The sequence below is a fragment of the Chrysemys picta genome, chromosome 20 (assembly GCF_011386835.1).
Source record: "Chrysemys picta bellii isolate R12L10 chromosome 20, ASM1138683v2, whole genome shotgun sequence".
Classification (NCBI taxonomy): domain Eukaryota; kingdom Metazoa; phylum Chordata; order Testudines; family Emydidae; genus Chrysemys; species Chrysemys picta.
The window spans coordinates 11572403-11589742 of NC_088810.1; positions in this window are offsets into that span (position 1 = coordinate 11572403).

Consider the following 17340-nt stretch of genomic DNA (forward strand, 5'->3'; position numbering starts at 1 on the left):
TGGGCGGTTGATGCTCTCCGCTACTACCTCCTCGGGGCCCCCTTTATACTGGTTACGGATCATGCACCCCTGAAGTGGCTCAACAAGATGAAGGACGCGAATGCCCGCCTGCAGCGGTGGTATCTTACACTACAAACCTACGCCTTCACGATCCACCATCGGGCGGGACGGGACAACGCCAACGCGGACTTCTTCTCCCGTCTGGGGGAGGCTGAGGACGCCAGCTCCGAGGTTCGGGAGCTGGATTTGAGGGGTGGGGTATGTAGGGAGCCAGGGTGGCTTCCCTCCGACCCTGAGGGTAAAGTGCCTTTCCCTCAGCCTGAGTGGGCGGGGCCAGCCCAAGCTCGCTCCACCCCCAGGAAGGGGAGGGGTGGAACAGGAAGTATAAAGGGCGGGGCCCTTAGCTCAGTTAGGGCAGCACCAGGGAGGGAGGCAGACGCAGACCGCGGGCTGCTCCCTTCAGAGCCTGCTGCCACACCAGGGGAGGCCCTGGACCTGTGGAAACCTCACCTGGAGGACGGACTGGGGCTGCCAGGACTGCCTGCTGCCGAGTACCCAGAGGAACTGGAGGAGCCGGAGGGGGAGCGGGAGCTGCCAGCAGCCGAGTACCCAGAGGAGCTGGAGGAGCCTGAGCCTGAGGGGGAGCCGGAGCTGCCAGCAGCGGACTACCCCGACGCACTCACGGGACCAGAGGGATTCGGGCGAGCAATCGGGTAGGAAGTAGCCCAGGGACAGAGCTGCACAGTGGTGAGTCTATGTAGCGGGACGACCCCGCTGACCCAGTGGTGGGACCCTCGTTCTGCCACTGTCAGGGCCCTGGGCTGGAGCGCAGTGGTGTAGGGTGGGCCTGCGCTCCCCTACCCGGCAGAGCCACGCCGGGACCTTAGCCGGCGCTCCCCTGCCTGAGGGGCGCGCTACTGACCTTAGCCGGCGCTCCCCTGCCTGAGGGGCGCGCTACTGACCTTAGCCGGCGCTCCCCTGCCTGAGGGGCGCGCTACTGACCTTAGCCGGCGCTCCCCTGCCTGAGGGGCGCGCTACTGACCTTTGCCGGCGCTCCCCTGCCTGAGGGGCGCGCTACTGACCTTTGCCGGCGCTCCCCTGCCTGAGGGGCGCGCTACTGACCTTTGCCGGCGCTCCCCTGCCTGAGGGGCGCGCTACTGACCTTTGCCGGCGCTCCCCTGCCTGAGGGGCGCGCTACTGACCTTTGCCGGCGCTCCCCTGCCTGAGGGGCGCGCTACTGACCTTTGCCGGCGCTCCCCTGCCTGAGGGGCGCGCTACTGACCTTTGCCGGCGCTCCCCTGCCTGAGGGGCGCGCTACTGACCTTTGCCGGCGCTCCCCTGCCTGAGGGGCGCGCTACTGACCTTTGCCGGCGCTCCCCTGCCTGAGGGGCGCGCTACTGACCTTTGCCGGCGCTCCCCTGCCTGAGGGGCGCGCTACTGACCTTAGCCGGCGCTCCCCTGCCTGAGGGGCGCGCTACTGACCTTAGCCGGCGCTCTCCTGCCTGAGGGGCGCGCTACTGACCTTAGCCGGCGCTCCCCTGCCTGAGGGGCGCGCTACAGACTCTGGCTGGCGGCCGCCCCGCCGCTAATTCCCCGCTGACGGAGGCGTGACCCAGGCCGGCCAGTGACCTCGTAGCTCCCCACCGCCCCCTAGCGGGTAGGTGGGCCGACACCGATCACAACCCTTTGGCCAGGAGCTCCACAGGGCCCCGGGCGCACACCCAGCTCCAAAAGGAGACGCTGCTCTCCAGCACACATAGCTCCCGGCTCCCAGCTCTCTTCCAGGTTCCACCACCTGATGCCAGGCCTGGCTCCCCTAGGCAGCGGGCCTATCTTTTTTGAAGATCTCCTCTACTGCCGCTGGCCGCCACTCACTCACCCTCCTCCCAGTGGCGGATTAGCCACTGGGCCAACCTGGGGCCCCAGGAAAATGGGCACTCCTGCGCCCCCACCCGCTCCGCCTGGTGCTCCAGCCTGGAAGCGGGGTCAGGACACGGGGGCTTGCCCTGCTCCACCCACCTGGCTCCAGCAGGAGCTCCAGGCAGGTGGAGCAGAGCAAGCCCCCGCATCCCAACCCCGCTCCTCGGCTGGAGCACTGGGCGGGCTGGCGGAGCTGGGCAAGAGCTGGGGCTAGAACAGAGTCTGGGCTGGGGGGTGGGCCTGGCTGCTAAGTGGGTGGGCCATGGCCCACCCAGGCCCACCCATTGTTATGCTCCTGGATCAGACCCAGGAAGGCCGAAGCTGTGTACAGGGCCGCTCAGGGGGGAGGCAAGTGGGGCAATTTGCCCCAGGCCCGGGCCCCGCAGGGGCCCCTGGCCCCACAAGAATGTCTGAGGCTCCCCCGGCCCCACTCCCGCCTTCCCCCATCCCCCGGCGCCTCAGTGCGCCGCGTCAGAGCGGCCCTGGACAGCGCTGCAGCGGGGCCTGAGCTACTCCCACTGAGTCAGAACCGCGTGGTAAGGGGGAGGGGCTGCGAGCTCTGGTCCCACTGGAACCATGCCACTGCAGCGCTGTCCAGGGGCCAGGGCAGCTCCTGGACGTGGTGCGCTGAGGCTCTGAGAGAGGGGAGAGGCGGGGTTAACAGAGTTTGTATTGGGGCCCAACCGTGATCAGGGCTCCCGGTGTGCCGGGCGCTGCGCAGACCCTGACCGCAATCAGGGCCCCCGGCGTGCCGGGCACTGTGCAGACCCCGACCGCGACCAGGGCCCCAGGTGTGCCGGGTGCTGCGCAGACCCCGACCGAGATCAGGATCCTAGGGCCTGCAGTAGGGTCCAGTAGGTTAGAGCAGGGGACTGGGAGACAGGACTCCTGTGTTCTACCCCTGCTTTGGGCAGGGGGAGAGTGGGGTTTAGTCATGGGGGGTTAGGGCAAAGTGCAGGGCTGGGAGTCAGTCTGGGGATAAATGTTGTTCTTTGTGCTGAGAGTCAACAATTTTGACAGGTGTGCTGACACCCATTCTCCACACAAGAGCCGTCTCTGTACCTCAGTTTCCCCACTCATCTGAAAGCCCCAGTACCCCAGTATGGCTCTTTTGCCTGCTTGTGGCAAAACCTTGCACAGCAGCTCTCCCATCAGCTGCTTTTTTTAAGCCAATGGTTTTCAACCTATGGTCCATGGACCCCTGGGGGTCCCCAGACTATGGCTAAGATTTCCAAACAGGTCTGCACCTCCATCTGAAATTTGTTAGGGGGTCTGCAAATGAAAAAAGGTTGAAAACCACAGTTTTAAGCTATTGCTCCTTTGCCTTAGGCAGAGCTGGTCCGTGGTCGTAGACTTACAGGTTGCTAGTTCAGGCCCCTGTGTGATCCAACTGGTGTTATTAGAGCAGCAGGATAACAATACCCCTCTCGGTTTGTAAGGAGATGCGATCGCTCCGAATGAAAATCCTCCCCTCTAAGCCGAGTATCACAGAATGAAATCATTGACCATCAATAATCCACAAACATTAGCTTGCGAAATCACATGGCGGATCCAGGTGCAAATCCTGGAGGCCTCTTCCCCCAGCCCTTTCAGAGCCGGACCTGTTTATTCAAGCTGCTTTTTAGAGCTCAGGTTATTTACAGAGGCAAATACTCAGTTCCTTGAAAAAGCCAGTCCCCTAACCTGGCTGGGCCGCATTCCAGCCCCCAGCCCCCGCTCATTCAGCCATTCTAGGGGCTGAATTCCTTCCTTCTTTAAGTATCAGCTGTAATCTCTGCATTGCAAAGTAAACACTCGGCCTTTCTTCCTCTTCACTTCTATTGAATGGGGAATCTGATAACGGGGCCTTACCCAGCCTCAAGGCAGAGCACTGAGCTGACTCAGGGGGGTGGAGAATGGGGCACTGGGTCTTTCCCCTCTAGGGAACGCAGGTTCCGATCCCGGGACCGGCTCGGGGGACATGATGTGTCAGTATTAATGAGAACACCCAGCGCTAGGCAGGGCAGAACAAGCCTCGGAGCAGTGGCCCTGCTGTGAGTGAGGGGGGATCGGCCCAGAGCCGTCAGCTCAGGCCCTACCACTTGTCCAACACAGACGTCTCCATTTCTTCAGGATCCGGGCAGTTTCTGGCCAAAACCATGTGGGAGGCAGACTCATACCACAAAGCACGTCCCCTGGGCTCCGCGGTTTGCCTTGGCAGCCTGCGTTTATTGACTATACTTCCCTGGAGCTACAGAGCTTCCCAGGCCGGCATAGGAGCTGGGTCAGCTAAACACGGCCAGGCTAGCAGGACAGGAACACAGTGCCCTTCGATCCTGGGAGCAGAGAAAGGATTATGATCTCAGCTTCTCTGGAGTCAATCTGGAGTCACCCCCTGATTTCAATGGGGCCAGGGCCACATGCAGTTCTTGGTCACACCTGACACGGTGGCTACGGGTAGGATCTCCGGCGGGACGGACGCATTGCAACGCTGAGCATCACAGCACCCTAGAAAATCCCAGGGACCCCTACCCAATAATGCACAAAGCCCGAGGGAGGTGAGGCTGCTCCTACGCCTCAGTCAGGGTGAGAGAGGTGCCTGAGAAGGGGATCCATGAAAGCCACCACACCAGGTGGGTCCTACCCTTCTCACAGAGTTTGAAATCCAAGCTGCAGGCAGGCTCCTGTGACAGGTGAAGGAACTGCAGCTGTATGTCCCTCTGTATGGTCCACAGAGGGCAGCCACCCTCAGCCTTCCGGCTCCCCAGCCATTTTGGGCAGAGACCTGGGTTTCTCGCCTTCCTGACGGGGATACCTCCAGCAGCCTGCCTTCATGGCCAGCCTCTCTCTGCACTTGGTTTGCTCTCCAGAGACTAATAAGAGAGCAATTGTTTACAGTTGCAAGTTACCACACAGCTTGCCCTAAGCAAGCACATTTATTCCGAGGGCAAAAGCAAGAAGAGAAAACACATTAAAACAATAAAAGAACTACCCACGTAAGGCGATTCCCCCCCCCCCCAAGCTGTCTCCAGCACGAGCTCTGCCAGGTGTCTTGCCAGCCCCGCAAAATGGTCTCTTTTGTGGTCCAAAGTTTCAACAAGCTCATAACAACCTCAGTTCAGAGGCAGCCCACTCATGGCCAGTTTAATCCCTTCTTTATACAGGTTGGGGGACTTTGAGTGGGACTTTCCAGGAGCAGGTGATCACTGGGTGATGGGTCTTTCGCTGCAGGGTGTAGCTTCAAAAGGCCTCCAAGTACTTCTTAGGCTCCCTAGTACCTCCTAGGAAACACACATCACACGCATTGTCCTGTGGAGTCCTTTGAAAGTCCTACCATTTCCCCAAGGCTGACATTAGACATGCTGTGATGTTCTGTACCTTGGGAGAACATCCAGCACCCCCATGTTCATCCTTATGATATGATTGGTGGTATCCAATGCAAAGTTTGTCGTGTCAGGTGTCTTTGGAAGGCTCATGATGCACTGAGCTCTAATAAATTTGTTAGTCTCTAAGGTGCCACAAGTACTCCTGTTCTTTTTGTGGATACAGACTAACATGGCTGCTACTCTGAAACCTGAGCATTGTTGTTACAGTGATCTTATAGTAATTGTTATTATAGTAATGTTATGGGTTGTAATTTCATGTATATAGTTATGAGGCTGACAATGTGTCCTCATGGCTTAAAGCAAGCCCAAGCAAAAACTCCCCAAGAGCAGAGGGGCAGTTCACACCTCATCAGGGCATGTATGGGACAAACCCAGCCCAGCCTCACAGGAACAAAGGACACTGGCCTAGGCAGCAACAAAGGATCTGTTGGACACTCGAATGAGCCACCCCCCTTCCTTTGGTCAGTTTGGGACTGTGATGAGGTAATGCTCACCTGACTTTGAATGGGGGGAGGGAAAAGCCGAGAGGGAAGAAAGGACATGATAAAAGCGAGAGACATTAGCCATGCTCTTCCTCTCTCTTCTACCTCCATCTACAGACATCACCACCAAGTGACTGAAGCGCTGATCAAAGGGAAGAGCCTGGCTGAAGGGCAACCAGCCAGCCTGTGGTGAGACGCATCTAAGTTTATAAGGGCATTGAAAGTGTTAAGATCAGCTTAGAATGCGTTTTGCTTTTATTTCATTTGACCAAATCTGACTTGTTATGTTTTGACTTATAATCACTTAAAATCTATCCTTGTAGTTAATAAATCTGTTTGTTTATTCTACCTGAAGCAGTGCATTTGGTTTGAAGCGTGTCAAAGACTCCCCTTGGGATAACAAGCCTGGTACATATCAATTTGTTTGTTAAATTGACATTGTGACGGGTTGGACCACAGAAACCCTTTTGGGAGCTGCCACCCAATGTGCCAAGACTACTTCTGCCCCTGCTTTCCCTGCCAGCTCAGGACCCCAGCACCCTGTTTTGCTGAGCCTGACACTCCCATCTGCTCCAACACAGACCCAGGGTCTGAATTACTTTCCCCAAAGCTGCAGGTTTACCTGGAAGCAGCTAACAGAAGTGTTTCTGTTTTTAACACTCAAATGCCCAACTTCCAATGGTGTCTAAACCCAAATAAATCCGTTTTACCCTGTATAAAGCGTATGCAGGGTAAACTCATAAATTGTTCACCCTCTATAACACTGATAAAGAAATATGCATGGCTGTTTTCTCCCCCAGGTATTAATACATACTCTGGGTCAATTAATAAGTAAAAAGTGATTTTATTAACTACAGAAAGTAGGATTTAAGTGGTTCCAAGTAGTAACAGACAGAACAAAATAAGTCACCAAGCAAAATAAAATAAAATGCGCAAATCTATGTCTAATCAAACTGAATACAGATAATCTCACCCTCAGAGATGCTTCAGTAAGTTTTTTTTCTCAGATTGGACACCTTCCAGGCCTAAGCATAATTCTTTTCCTTGGTACAGCCCTTGTTCCAGCTAAGGTGGTAGCTAGGGGATTCTTCATGATGGCTCCTTCCATCTTTGTTCTGTCCCACCCCTTCATATATCTTTTGCATAAGGCGGGAATCCTTTGTCTCTCTCTGGGTTTCCACCCCCTCCTTCTCAATGGAAAGACACCAGGTTAAAGATGGATTCCAGTTCAGGTGACATGATCACATGTCACTGCAAGACTTCATTGCCCACTTGCCAACACACACATATACAGGAAGACTTACAAGTAAAAAACACCCATCTGCAGACAATTGTCCTGGTTAATGGGAGTCATCAAGATTCCAAACCACCATTAATGGCTCACACTTTGCATAATTACAATAGGCCCTCGGAGCTATATTTCATATTTCTAGCTTTAGATACAAGAATGATACATACATACAAATAGGATGATCACACTCAGTAGATTATAAGCTTTGTAATGATACCTTACAAGAGACCTTTTGCATGAAGCATATCCCAGTTATATTATATTTACTCATTAGCATATTTTTATAAAATTATATAGACTGCAACGTCACACCCTCCTTCTGAACTTACTGCCAGAGACTTGGACACTGTCCATGGCAGAGGCAGTATACCTAAAATTCGTTTTGGGGCTCCCCTATGGGGCAGACACTCTTGTGTCCCCCAAAAGGGAAAGAGACCCTGATCCAACTGTAGGCTCACAGCTACCAGCTATGACAGACCTTTCACTGGCCAGCAAAATCCCCCCCCCCCCCTCACTTAGGTTGGATTTGTTCCCACCGCAGCAGTTACCAGGACGCCAACTTCCAGCTCCAGGATACATGTCTCTGTGCCCCTCTTCCACTCCATTACAGCCAGTTCATGCTTCTGGGTCTTAATTGCTTTGTCTCTTAAGTTCAGGCTGGTGGGCAGCCTTTTCTTTTTCCAGGGCAGCCTTTTCCCGGGCAAATTGTACATTAATTTTTATTTGTCTTTCCTTGAGACCATCACTCGATGAGCTGGGATACCACAGAGAACCCCCTCCTGCCAGAACAGGCACCCTTCCACTCCTGTCTTGCTAAATTAGACACTCCAGTCAGCTTCAGCACAGACACAAAGACTGGGCCACACCTGTCTGCAGTTCACTGAAACTGAGATGCACTCAGCTCAGGGGCTTCTTAGTTAACAGAGACTTTCCCAGAGCCCGGTGTTTAGCTTTTCTGGGCAATTTGCAACTTGTATAGTTCTAGCTTCTTCTGATCTTTAATCTTGTTTATTTTGCTTCCTTTTCTGTCCCTATTTCCCTTATCTGAAATAAGCAAACAGAAAATAACAAACCAGTAACCACTTTGTCTGTTCTCCAGCCACCGCACATAAAACTCACTTAAAATCACTACCAGTATCTCAAAGCAATCAGCTGCGCACAGATCCTGCTCAACTACGCCACTGTGACAGGTTGGATTACAGAAACCCCCTTGGGAGCTGCCACCCAATGTGCCAAGACCACTTCATTGCCCACTTGCCAGCACAAACGTATACAGGAAGACTTACTGGTAAAACACAGCCATCTGCAGACAATGGTCCTGGTTAATGGGAGTCATCAAGATTCCAAACCACCATTAATGGCCCACACTTTGCATAATTACAATAGGCCCTCAGAGTTATATTTCATATTTCTAGTTTTAGATACAAGAGTAGTACATTTATACAAATAGGATGATCCCACTCAGTAGATTATAAGCTTTGTAATGATACCTTACAAGAGAGCTTTTTCACAAAGCATATTCCAGTGACATTATACTTATTAGCATATTTTTATAAAATTATATAGACTGCAACGTCACAGACATTCTCATATAAGCTTGCAGCGTCCAGAGGGCATAACTGGACACTGCAAGATGGAGGTTCCTAGGGTTGTGTCTGGGATGGAGAAACTGGCTAGTGTCATTCGGTTGCACTATCAAAGGAGCAGCTTACATGCCAGAGGCTGTGCGTAAACAGCCCAGGAGTGGGGGTTCTCACAGCAGAGCAGGGTAAGGCTGGCTCCCAGAGTCAAGGATTGGAGTGACCTAGCAGATCACCGGTCCAGATAACACCAGAGGGGAAAGTCACCACACTCACCATAAACCATAAATTCAATCCAGGCCAGCTGAATTCAGTACGATTTATTTTAACTCAGTCAGTCTTGTCCAGGATCTCGTCCTTTGCCACGGTGCCCGCTCTCCGCTTGCGATCCACAGCCTGGAGCCAGCTGCCTGGGGTCAGACAGGCTCGGGGCCTGCATTGCTGCTTGAGGGAATGAGGTGGGGCAGGCCGCTGCCCCACACAACCTGGCCAGTGAAGGAGAAGATGGTGGAGCCTTCCTCACTTATAACTGAATCCAGGTTCAATTCCCCCAGCTGCCAGAGAGAGAGGAAGGAGTGAAACCAGGATCTCCCACCACTCAGGAGGCTGCTCTACCCACTGCCGATGGGACATTCCGAGGCCAGGCCCCCCCACTCTGCTGTTTGGACCTGTAGCTCTCAGCATGGATAATGGAAGAGTTATTGGAGCAGGAAGACAGGGCTCAGCCTCTCTTCTGCCAGGGGAGAGGTGGCTACCCTAACCCCCGGGGCTAAAGACTCATTCTCACACTCATTCGCTCTCTCTGGCCCCATGTCTAGTTAAGTGGTCACCCCTCTTGTGGTCTAACTCCAGATCTAGAAAGGAAGTGGGTTAGAGCAGGGGGCTGGAAGCCAGGACTCCTGGGTTCTATCCCCAGCTCTGGGCGGGGAGTGGGGTCTAGTGGGTTAGAGCAGGGGGGCTGGGACCCTGGACTCTTGGCTCTATCCCTGGCTCTGGGATGGGAATGGGGTCTATTGGGTAGAGAGGGTGGGGGCTGGGAGCCAGGACTCTTGGATTCTATCCCCAGCTTTGGGAGGGAAGTGGGATCTATTGGTTAGAACAGGGCAGGCTGGGAGTCAGGACTCCTGGGTTCTACCTGCAGCCTTGCCATTTCAGCCCGCTCCCTAGCCATGCAAATCTCTGCGTCCCATCCCCAGCCAGCTCTTTGCTTTGCGTTTCACACTTAGCAACTGATCACTAGCCAGGCCTGGCGTGATTTACTGCCGTGCTGCACCTGACCTATGCAATCAAGGGCAGCCATGTCCAGGGACATGCTCCCACTGCGTCATTTGCATTTGCCTGAATGTTTGCTCTGTTGAGATATCCGCTTGTGATCTGTATATCAGCACAAACCACAGAGTCCTTCCTCTGCAGGAAACTCTGACATTCCAGTGACTGGTCACTTTGTTTGGATCTGGCTGGCAAGCACTTAAGAGGGAAGTGTCTCAAGACAGAAACAGCAGCAAGGCCGGCCAGAGGATAGTTTATACGGGACCTGGGCAAAAATTTTCTATTGGAACTCCCCCTCCCCCCCATGAAAAATGCCTTTTCTACAAGTTTTTGCCCCCAAAATTGCAATTTTAGGTGAAAATGTTTAGGGGGTGGTTGTTAAAAAAAACCATGAATCTGAATTAGTGAGTGTGGCGAGGGGGGGGGTGATGATTCAAGGAGGGGGTGCTGGGAGCCAAGGCTCCTGGGATCTAGCCACAGCTCTGAGAAGTGAATGGGATCTAGTGGGTTGGAACAAGGGAGCTGGGAGTCAGAGCTCCTGAGTTCTGTTCCCAGCCCTGGAAGGGGTGTGGAGTATAATGGGTAGGGCAGGGGAAGCTGGGAGTCTAGTGGTTAGAGAAAGTTATTTCCCAGACAGCTTTAGTTTCTCCATATTTTGTGAGAAAAGCATGAGCGAACTCTGTTAACCCTTAGGGCTCACTACTGGATTTGATATGAAATTCTAGCAGGAGCAGGGCTCAGCCATGAATTTTACTCTGGTTCCCTTTGATTTTATGAATTGATTAATTACATCAATTTTTGGATCTAGTTAAACAGGTGCCATACCCTGTGTAGACGCACTGATATGGGATTCATTTGCCTGCATTGATTTAACCTCATGTACTCAGGACTTGTCTACACACCAAGCTTGCCCTGCTTTCCATATAGGGTTTGAAATCGATTTAATTAAACTGGTGCAAATGCCTTTATCTTCGGGTATGTCTTCACTACCCGCCGTATCGGCGGGTATCAATCGATTTATCCGGGATCGATATATCGCGTCTCATTAAGACGCGATATATCGATCCCCGAACGCGCTCACCGTCAACTCCGGAACTCCACCAGAGCTAGTGGCGGTAGCGCAGTCGACGGGGGAGCTGCGGCCATCAATCCCGCGCCGTCTGGACCCCAGGTAATTCGATCCAAGATACTTCGACAGCGTAGCTGAAGTTGCGTATCTTGGATTGATCCCCCCCCCGCCAGTGTAGACCAGCCCTTCAATGAAACAGTTCTGATTACCTCCAGTAGAGGGCAGTGATCACATGCACACAGAGTTCAGAACTTGTGACCTGGGAAATTTTCCTAGCTTAAGCTCTGATTTCATTGCAATTTTCTGTGGGAAAATGTTGATTCTGACAATTTTCCTATATTCCAATGGAAAAACGTGTGAAACAACTTACATTTCCCCACACACACTTGTCTTGTTGAAAAAAATAATTGATGTAGGAAAGTAGTTCTTGCATTTCCTTTTCCTTTTTTAAACTCCTTTTCCAGATGACAAAATAAAAAGGGGAAAAAAAAATTTTTTTCTTTCCAAATCCAACATTAAATGATATTTTAAGTGGAAATAAAACAACTGTTTTCATTTTTTTAATCAAATGGAATTTGAAATGGAATTAAATTTTTTGTTACAGTTTTATATGTCGCGCAGAACACAAATTTCAAACTGTCAAAGAGGAATTTTTTCCATGGAAAATTTAGTAGGAAAAATTCTAGCTTCTCAAAACTCAAGAAACAAACAAACCAAAAAAAAATCTCTCTGTGTGTCTTTCTATCTATCCTCTACATGCAAATCTCTCTCTTTCTCTGTGACTCTTAGAAAGACCAATAAGAAACCATTTTTGTTGGTTTTGTTAGTCTCTAAGGTGCCACAAGTACTCCTGTTCATTTTTGTTTAACGTTTCCACAGAAAAATTTTCCCAAAAATATTTTTTTTGGGGGTGGAGGAAGAAATCCAAATGTTTTCATGAAAAATTCCAATGTGGGGAGGTATTTGGGGGTGAAAAATGTTTTTCTTTGAAACTGACAGCCAGCGATGCTGATGTCACCAAATGGACTAATGGCAGATGAGACAGAGCTGCCATAGATTGCATGATGGGCTGCTATTCGCAGTTGTGCTACTAAATTACCCTGTGACCTTAGGCATGTCTCTTCTCCCCTGGGTGCCTATATCTTCCATCCCACTATATCAGTGTTGACTGTAGGCTATTTAGGGCAAGGGATTGTCTCAGTGGGTGTCTCTGCAGTAACTAACATGATGGAGCCCTGATCTCAGTTACTGCGTGTCTGTGCAGCGCCTGGCGCAATGAGACACTGATCTCGGTTACTGCATGTCTGTGCGGCGCCCGGTGCAGCGAGATCCTGATCTCGGTTACTACGTGTCTCTGCAGCTCCCAGCGCAATGAGAGGGTGATCTCGGTTACTGCGTATCTGTGCAGCGCCCAGCGCAATGAGAGGCTGATCTCGGTTACTGCGTGTCTGTGCAGCGCCCGGCGCAGCAAGATCCTGATCTCGGTTACTGTGTGTCTGTGCAGCGCCCAGCGCAGCGAGATCCTGATCTCGGTTACTACGTGTCTGTGCAGCGACCAGTGCAATGAGAGGCTGATCTCGGTTACTGCGTGTCTGTGCAGCACCCAGAGCAATGAGAGGCAGATCTCGGTTACTGCGTATCTGTGCAGTGCCCAGCGCAATCAGACACTGATCTCGGTTACTGCATTTTTGTGCAGTGCCCAGCGCAGCGAGATCCTGATCTCGGTTACTACGTGTCTGTGCAGCGACCAGTGCAATGAGAGGCAGATCTCGGTTACTGCGTGTCTGTGCAGCGACCAGTGCAATGAGAGGCAGATCTCGGTTACTGCGTGTCTGTGCAGCGCCCAGCGCAATGAGACACTGATCTCGGTTACTGCATTTTTGTGCAGCGCCCAGCGCAGCGAGATCCTGATCTCGGTTACTACGTGTCTGTGCAGCGCCCAGCGCAATGAGAGGCTGACCTTGGTTACTGCGTATCTGTGCAGCGCCCAGCGCAATGAGACGCTGATCTCGGTTACTGCGTGTCTGTGCAGCGCCCGGCGCAGCAAGATCCTGATCTCGGTTACTGAGTGTCTGTGCAGCGCCTGGCGCAATGAGACACTGATCTCGGTTACTGCATGTCCGTGCAGCGCCTGGCGCAATGAGACACTGATCTTGGTTACTGCGTGTTTGTGCAGCGCCCAGCGCAATGAGACACTGATCTCGGTTACTGCGTCTGTGCAGCGCCCAACACAATGAGACACTGATCTCGGTTACTGCGTTTTTGTGCAGCGCCCAGCGCAGCAAAATCCTGATCTCGGTTACTGCATGTCCGTGCAGCGCCCGGTGCAATGAGACACTGATCTCGGTTACTGCGTGTCTGTGCAGCGCCCAGCGCAATGAGACACTCATCTCGGTTACTGCATTTTTGTGCAGCGCCTGGTGCAGCGAGATCCTGATCTCGGGTTACTGAGTGTCTGTGCAGCGCCCGGCGCAGCAAGATCCTGATCTCGGTTTCTATGTGTCTGTGCAGCGCCCGGCGTAATGAGAGGCTGATCTCGGTTACTGCGTGTCTGTGCAGCGCCCGGCGCAATGAGACACTGATCTCCGTTACTGCGTGTCTGTGCAGCGCCCGGCGCAGCAAGATACTGATCTCGGTTACTGCGTGTCTGTGCAGCGCCCAGCGCAATGAGACACTGATCTCGGTTACTGCATTTTTGTGCAGCGCCCAGCGCAGCGAGATCCTGATCTCGGTTACTACGTGTCTGTGCAGCGCCCAGCGCAATGAGAGGCTGACCTCGGTTACTGCGTGTCTGTGCAGCGCCCAGCGCAATGAGATGCTGATCTCGGTTACTGCGTGTCTGTGCAGCGCCCGGCACAGCAAGATCCTGTTCTCGGTTACTGTGTGTCTGTGCAGTGCCCGGCGCAATGAGACACTGATCTCGGTTACTGCGTGTCTGTGCAGCGCCCGGCACAATGAGACACTGATCTCGGTTACTGCATGTCCGTGCAGCGCCTGGCGCAATGAGACACTGATCTCGGTTACTGCGTGTTTGTGCAGCGCCCAGCGCAATGAGACACTGATCTCGGTTACTGCATGTCCGTGCAGCGCCTGGCGCAATGAGACACTGATCTCGGTTACTGCGTGTTTGTGCAGCGCCCAGCGCAATGAGACACTGATCTCGGTTACTGCGTGTCTGTGCAGCGCCCAGCGCAATGAGACACTGATCTCGGTTACTGCGTGTCTGTGCAGCGCCCAGCGCAATGAGACACTGATCTCGGTTACTGCATGTCCGTGCAGCGCCCGGTGCAATGAGACACTGATCTCGGTTACTGCGTGTCTGTGCAGCGCCCAGCGCAGTGAGACACTCATCTCGGTTACTGCATTTTTGTGCAGCGCCTGGTGCAGCGAGATCCTGATCTCGGGTTACTGAGTGTCTGTGCAGCGCCCGGCGCAGCAAGATCCTGATCTCGGTTACTATGTGTCTGTGCAGCGCCCGGCGCAATGAGACACTGATCTCGGTTACTGCGTGTCTGTGCAGCGCCCAGCGCAATGAGACACTGATCTCGGTTACTGCATTTTTGTGCAGCGCCCAGCGCAGCGAGATCCTGATCTCGGTTACTACGTGTCTGTGCAGCGCCCAGCGCAATGAGACACTGATCTCGGTTACTGCGTGTCCGTGCAGCGCCCGGCGCAATGAGACACTGATCTCGGTTACTGCGTGTCTGTGCAGCGCCCGGCACAATGAGACACTGATCTCGGTTACTGCATGTCCGTGCAGCGCCTGGCGCAATGAGACACTGATCTCGGTTACTGCGTGTTTGTGCAGCGCCCAGCGCAATGAGACACTGATCTCGGTTACTGCATGTCCGTGCAGCGCCTGGCGCAGCGAGATCCTGATCTCGGTTACTGCGTGTTTGTGCAGCGCCCGGCGCAATGAGACACTGATCTCAGTTACTGCGTGTCTGTGCAGCGCCCAGCGCAATGAGACACTGATCTCAGTTACTGCGTATCTGTGCAGCGCCCGGCGCAATGAGACACTGATCTCGGTTACTGCATGTCTGTGCGGCGCCCGGTGCAGCGAGATCCTGATCTCGGTTACTACGTGTCTGTGCAGAGACCAGCGCAATGAGAGGCTGATCTTGGTTACTGCGTGTCTGTGCAGCGCCCAGCGCAATGAGAGGCTGATCTCGGTTACTGCGTGTCTGTGCAGCGCCCGGCGCAGCAAGATCCTGATCTCGGTTACTGTGTGTCTGTGCAGCGCCCAGCGCAATGAGACACTGATCTCGGTTACTGCGTGTCTGTGCAGCGCCCGGCACAATGAGACACTGATCTCGGTTACTGCGTGTCTGTGCAGCGCCCAGCGCAATGAGACACTGATCTCGGTTACTATGTGTCTGTGCAGCGCCCGGCGCAGCAAGATCCTGATCTCGGTTACTGTGTGTCTGTGCAGCGCCCGGCACAATGAGACACTGATCTCGGTTACTATGTGTCTGTGCAGCGCCCGGCGCAATGAGACACTGATCTCGGTTACTATGTGTCTGTGCAGCGCCCGGCACAATGAGACACTGATCTCGGTTACTGCGTGTCTGTGCAGCGCCCGGCACAATGAGACGCTGATCTCGGTTACTGCGTGCCTGTGCAGCGCCCGGCGCAATGAGACACTGATCTCGGTTACTGCGTGTCCGTGCAGCGCCCGGCGCAATGAGACACTGATCTCGGTTACTGCGTGTTTGTGCAGCGCCCGGCGCAATGAGACACTGATCTCGGTTACTGCGTGTTTGTGCAGCGCCCAGCGCAATGAGACACTGATCTCGGTTACTGCGTTTTTGTGCAGCGCCCAGCGCAACAAGATCCTGATCTCGGTTACTGCGTGTCCGTGCAGCGCCCGGTGCAATGAGACACTGATCTCGGTTACTGCGTGTCTGTGCAGCACCCAGCGCAATGAGACACTCATCTCGGTTACTGCATTTTTGTGCAGCACCTGGTGCAGCAAGACACTGATCTCGGTTACTGCATTTTTGTGCAGCGCCTGGCGCAGTGAGATCCTGATCTTGGTTACTGAGTGTCTGTGCAGCGCCCGGCGCAATGAGACACTGATCTCGGTTACTGCGTGTCTGTGCAGTGCCCAGCGCAATGAGACACTGATCTCGGTTACTGAGTGTCTGTGCAGCGCCTGACGCAATGAGACACTGATCTCGGTTACTGTGTGCCTGTGCAGCGCCCGGCACAGCGAGATCCTGATCTTGGTTACTGAGTGTCTGTGCAGCGCCCGGCGCAATGAGACACTGATCTCGGTTACTGCGTGTCTGTGCAGTGCCCAGCGCAATGAGACACTGATCTCGGTTACTGTGTGCCTGTGCAGCGCCCGGCGCAGCGAGATCCTGATCTTGGTTACTGCGTGTCTGTGCAGCGCCCGGTGCAGCGAGATCCTGATCTCAGTTACTGCGTGTCTATGCAGCACCCGGCGCAATGAGATACTGGTCTCAGATGCTATAAAACAACTGTGTAGATGCTGTGGCACAAGTACTGTCTCAGACTAGCCACCTGAACTTGGACCCAGAGGAGCAGGAGGGTTTGGGCTCAGGCCACTAGCTCACCTGTGTTGCAATGTCCACACTCCTTTAGCAAATTAGCTGGAGGAGATCTGGCTTGTGCCTGTCTCCCCAGGCTGGCCAGCAGCAGCAGACACATGCCCTGCACGTCCTGGCACTCCAGGAAGCTGTGACTAATATCTTGCTCCATAGGTGTCACCTTAAAATACGGGGCAGGGTGTCTTTTGCTATATAAAGCCCTCAGGATCCGGTTCTGGGCTGGCCAGGTGCACAGAAGAGGTAAGTCCAATTTTCTCCTCTCTTTCTCACCCCACCAACCGCCCCTTGGCTCTGTCTCACCAGGCATGGGGCTGGAAGCCTGGCATTTGGAATTCCTTCCCCCACCCCTAGTTCTCTGAGCTCCCGGGAAGTCAAATGGGCTGCCCAGGACAGCAGCGACAGGTGCAGGGTGAGATAAGCCGGTGCAGATTTACGCAGTGTTTAGCCAGATGGGCACTGTGCGGAGACAGCCAGTACCAGACACAGGACAGAGAGATGGGCACCGCTGACTGAGAGAGAGAGGAGGCTAAACCCAGCCAGATTAGGCTCCCAAATCCCTGGTTTGGCACCTCACTGAATGGCCTTGTTGGATACCCACAGGTCCAGACAAGGTCCCTGGGGTCACCCAGAGCCCCTAAAGGGAAGTCACTGAATGAGGGGCTGAAATAAGGGGTAGGAGTTTGACACTGAGTCTGAAAACTGTGACAGACAGCTAGACAGACCCATAGAGGGGTGTGTTTGGGGTGGGGGTAGGGGTAGGCGGATAGGTAGATAGATGGAAGGGTGTACAT